The 5,764-nt window shown below is 37.6% G+C and overlaps 1 protein-coding gene across 2 annotated transcripts in view; it reads left to right on the forward strand.

The window, feature by feature from the left end:
* The window catches only part of LOC126406075 (interferon-induced protein 44-like), a 197,300-nt gene that overhangs the window by 1,302 nt on the left and 190,234 nt on the right, over window positions 1–5,764 (forward strand). The gene's annotated exons all lie outside the window — the stretch shown is intronic.

The raw sequence follows: 5,764 nt of genomic DNA on the forward strand, positions 1-5,764 counted from the left end.
CACCAAGAAAATGATTTTGTCAATGTGGGTTTCTTTGCTGAGTAAAATTAAGCAATTACAGTTAATTGTGTATATTTATCTTAGATTTGTTAAAATAATGCAAATAATTGCACCTTCTACTTTACAGTACAAAACTTACAAGATCAGAAAAGGTCAAGGGAGCCATTATCCTTTTGTCTTCAATGACATCATGGGCTTTGAGAAAGACACTGACAGAGGAGTTGATGTGGACGATGTCATACTGGCCATGAAAGGACATGTGGAAGAAAATCACCAGGTACAGTACTTTGAACTCTGACGTGATTAAAGGGGCCCTGTGGAGTTTTGTTGTGAAAAAAAAAAAAAATTATATGTACATTCAGTCTTACTCACATACGTCAGGTCTCAGCTCGTGTACACAAGTTTGAGTCAGCATGGTCTTGCAGTGCAGCACAGTTAGTCTGGCTGAGTTGGAAAATTGTGATTAGACCATTTATTTTACTGACATCTAAATATTTGCAGCCACATACTGTATTAATCACCTTAAAAAGTATGGTCACCACCACCTGTGCCCGGCTCTATCTGAAAGCATGGTTACATCATTTTACATAAAAACATCTTAAAAAACAAAGAAACACTCCCAACAGTGTAATTATTTAAATACTAGTAGCCTAGGTGATTAATTTGGACACAGAAGGTGTGTCTGTGTCTCCTGCACCACTTGTTATGCCCAAAATGAAGCAGACCTGATACGCACGGCCACGCACTCCTCCGTCCGGGTCAATTGTAACCTCAATATCAATATTATTTAATATGTAGGCTATTTTTTTTTCTTATTGTGTAATGCAGTGATAACAGATAAAGTGAAAACAGGTGTAGAGACATACTGTATAGACAGATAAGATTACATAAAGTAAGAAAGAGACATACAATAAAAATAAAGACCAAGTAAATACATCAGAACAAAATAAAACAATGTAACACAAACAAGAAGTCGAGCACATGCTGAAACTGATGGGCATACAACACAAGTATACTGCAAAGCGGTATAAACAGCTGGATGTGTGTGTGTGTGTGTGTGTGTGTGTGTTTGTTTGTTGTGTGCGTATGTGCATGTGTGTGTGTGTCAACATTGGGTTGATAAATATTTTTAGGAAGTGAGGAGTTTAGTGAGTTTGAGAAGAAACTGAGAGAAAAAGAAAAGGGTCAACATCATGACCCCTGTCATAAGATGATTTCTGCATTTGGATCTGCGCTAGTCTGTAAGATAGACTGATGAAAGAGAGCCAATGTGTGTATCCTTGAGATCTGACAAATGCATTTTTTACCTCATTCCCTAACTACCACGGCAAGAAGTCTTCTTCTTTCCTGCCTTTGCATTTCTGCATTTCTGATACATTACTGCCACCTGTAGATCAGGGGAAGAATGTGAAACCATTGGCAGGAATGCGTATTGCATTACCAGCATGCACATGGGTGCGCATGTGTGTCGTCATTTGCATGAGACAAACAAAACAGGACCCACACTATTTCAGTAACTGCATTATTTCAGGTCATAAACTCCACAGGGTACCTTTAAGTTATGTTTTTTTCTCACTATTTTGCATGAAACAGTTTTTTTTTTTAAAAAATACATCGCATTGCTCATACAAAACATTATTTGACTGCATTCTTATTGTCTAGTTCGATCCCACACAACGGTTGAAGGAGGGTAATGAAGGCTACAGGTCATCTCCCACTCTGAATGACAGAGTTCACGCTCTGGTTTGTGTCATTCCTGCTGACAAAGTCTCTTTAGTAGATGATAAAGTGGTGAAGAAGATGAGAGAAGTCCGACTGGCAGCCAGTCAACTGGGTAAGAGCAGAGAGCACATAGTTATTACTCTGTGTTGAATAATGGTGCCAGATGAGGTTTTATGACTCAAAATACCAGCAAAACAAATGCTTAAAATACTGATTAGGTTTCTGTGTTGACAGATATTCCCCAACTGGCTATTCTCACCAAAGTTGATTTAGCCTGTCCTGAGGTGAAACAAAATCTAAACAATGCCTATAAGAGCATCTACCTGAAGGAACAGGTAAGTTTGTATTTGGCGTTTTTAAATCATTTTTAGACTTTTAATGTTAGAATTTAATTTCCAATTTCAGTCTCAGTATTTCCAAACAAAAATCTCATGTGGTCGTCACTCTGTGATTTACTGATTAACTAAAATACTGTTACTTTCATACTCAGGTCGACAAAATAAACATGTTGCTGGGCATTCCACTAAACAGCATCTTTCTTGTGAAGAACTATGATCCAGATCCCAACATCAATGATGACATGAATGCACTGATAATAAATGCACTGAGACAGATGATTACCTTTGGAGACGACTTCCTCAGCGACCTGTAGACCAACATTCTGCTGACACAAACCTTGGTCAAAGCATGAAAACAAAAAAGAAAGTTTGATGAATTATGCAGTCTTTGTGTATCTTCATGAATCGTTTTTGGCTTCTAACCTCTCCTGCACAGTGTTACATTTGTATACACATGTACAGTACCAGTCAAAAGTTTGGACACACTTTTCCATTCAAGTAAATGGGAAAGTGTGTCCAAACTTTTGACTGGTACTGTATGTGTAAGTAAGCTATGTTAAACATTAGGTATTCTGTAAACACATGCACAGCTGCCAGTCTGCAAAGATGGATAATCATAAAGCAGCTCTTCTTACTACAATGTAAGAAGAGACAAAAAAGTATTATATTTCAATGCACAAGTTGAAGGAACTGACGGGAGGACATTTCACTGGAGTGTTATGATTTGATGTGGTGATTCATTCATTCATTCATTCATTAATTCATTCATTCATCAGTTGACAATAATATATCAGTATTATATCATCATGTGAGGCTTCACTGCATAACTTTTAGTTGAGTTTAGGAGATGAAATTCCTGTATAAAGTATATGTAACGTGTTCAAAACCTGGCTTTGCAAAAATGATGCATGTTTGTACTGTGTAAGATTAAATGAAAGACACTGAAATAAATAAACATGAATAAATACACAATATGGTTATTTGACCATTATGTGAAATAATCCAACAGATTTGATCATATATGTAGTTATGATGAAATAATATTCTATCCTTCCTTTTTCACAGTATCAGAGTTCACTGGAGGTCATTTTTAAAGACAATATTAATTTGATGTTATTTTTTAATTAGTATTATTTTTCAGTTTCAGCAGAAAAGACAGAACAAAGTGAAATGTCTGTAATAATGTGGAGGGGCCAGCCATGACAGTTACACTGCTTATTAAATTATGTTTGTAAAGAAAAAAATAGGCAGAAAAAAAATTGACATAGAACTATATTAAATACTGTAAAACTTCAATTGATAGCCTGGGCTATTATTACTTAAATCACTGAAATCAACAGGCCTATATTTGGGACTGGCCTTTCATTCCCTTAGCACAAAACTGCTGCTCAGCAAAGATAGGAAACACACACCAATTTATCTCAACAAAACAATATTAAAAACTTGTATTAATTTTTATTAAAAACACTTTTGATTCTTTGGATCTGAGGACCCGTACGGACTGAAGGAATATGAATAACTTACAGGGTAATCAAGGAATGGACACCTAATTTGACGTAGCCAACAACCCAGTTTTATACATCCGAAGAACTTCTATTACAAAAATGAACTGCTTGGCAACCAGACCAGGGGCCTCTTGTACAACGACTTGCGTGGATTTCTTACTGAAACATGGCGTACGCTTAAATCCAGAAAACGTTGTACGCACAAAAACATCCAGATGTATGAATCTGTGCGTAGGCATGAATCCAAGTACATTTCCTTTGTACATACATGTGGAATTGAGCGCACATGTTGGGAGTACCCGACCCCACCCTGTCCACGCCCCCATTTAAATATGCAAATTATATTTAAATGAACCCTGCACCTGAGATTCTCCTCTCTGCACGATCAGAAAACTAAAACAAAAGAATGAGTAAGACGGGAAAAAAGGAAAACTTTACAGAATGCAAATGTGAATTGGAGACGCTATGGATACAGGCAGCGCATGGCTCCTCGCCGTGTCGAGCTCCAAGGCCGGCCGCAGCTCTGCGCACAGTTCCAGGAGGATTGCCCTCGGGAACCTAAATATAGATTTTTATCTATATATCTATATATAGCTTAATGAGCAACATAATGAGTAAATCTGAGGCATAGGAAATAATGTTCAAAACCAAGGGCTAACATTTTAAGGAGACCCGAACTTTTGTTTGGTATGCATTTTCAATTTCTCCTACGTATTTGGGATTAGTAGGACCTGATAGGTATAACAAATTAAATATTGTCATCGGTAATAAAGTCCCAGTGTCCTCAAATGAGACAACAATAAAGTCTTGATGTCTTCAAACGAGACGACAATAAAGTCCCAATGTCTTCAAACAAGTACTTTATAATAAACAGAGTCTTAGCTTGTTACAGTTGCTAAAATTGGTAAAAGTTGTTGCCATATCAAACTACAAACATTACTTATCATAGATAAAGAAGTTTCAACCATAAATGTGATCAAGTTTTTACTTTGTCCACCTTTGTGTCAGAATCAGCTGCAGACTGACTTGGCAGAGATGGCTGCCATCTTGTTTTTACATGGATTAGTGTATTGTGGTCTTACTACCACTAGATGGCACAAAAAAATGTCCACAATTGAGGACAACAGTTGTAAGTTAAGCAGAATGAAGTGTAAGGTCNCCTGAAAGCCCATTGCAGGGCAGTGATCAAGGCTACAGGTCATCTCCCACTTTGGATGACAGAGTTCACATTTTGGTTTGTGTCATCTCTGCCAACTCAGTGTCTTATAAAACAAAAATCTTTAAAAATCAGTTGTAAAATAAATGTGAAATACAGCCATTAAAGAAGTATGCCCCTCCCCTAAACGAAAATAAAAAAACATGAGTCTCTCCCTGGTGTTCAGAAAACAGATTTGAAGTACTTCCCCCTTTTCGCACCTCCCCCTCTTCTCTCATAAATAACAAATAGTACCTTAAGGGTAGAAAAACAGGTTAAATCATGTCAGTGAAGATTCTCAGTCATCCAGGTCATGGTAATCATAAGTGCTGATAGCGTAGGCAACTGGACTTGCTTGCGTTTCTTGAAGACGTTTCGCCTGTCATCCAAGAAGCTTCTTCAGTTCTAAATGACTGGTACGAAGTTGCAGGCTATAAACCCTGTGTGGGTGGGAACCCTTGCAGAGTCGTAGGGGTCACATGAGCTCTAAGTTTCAGAGTTGTTAACCCTTATGCCTTGTTAAAAAAAAGTTACCTTCGCCTTGTTAACTACAAGATTTGTAGTCACCAGCTTACCCATCATGACAATACGTGAGAAGATTGATTTTGGTGTATTATTACTTATTGTATAATGTCAGTTTGTCCAGAAAACGTACCCAGATAGCACACATACATCTGGCCGACATCGGCCCGATGTATCAAGTTTAGATCGTTAAGACGTAGCAGGGAGAGCGTTTGCTCATTGCCAAGACGTCGCTGAGACGTCGGCCTTTAATCGAAAATGACCACCACGCGACGTTCAAATGATCAATAAAAAGCTGCGCTCAGTAGGCGCTCCTTCATTAATATTAATATGCTTCGTTAATTACGACCTTTATTCATTTAGGTCCGACCTTTCAAACTACAACTATTTCACCATTCAATGTGAGAAATTAATGCTAACATTCAAAAATAGCTGACTGTTACCCTACTTCGTGTGCAAGTGTGCACAATGAAGAGACAAAA

The sequence above is a fragment of the Epinephelus moara genome, chromosome 18 (assembly GCF_006386435.1).
Source record: "Epinephelus moara isolate mb chromosome 18, YSFRI_EMoa_1.0, whole genome shotgun sequence".
Taxonomy (NCBI): Eukaryota; Metazoa; Chordata; class Actinopteri; order Perciformes; family Serranidae; genus Epinephelus; species Epinephelus moara.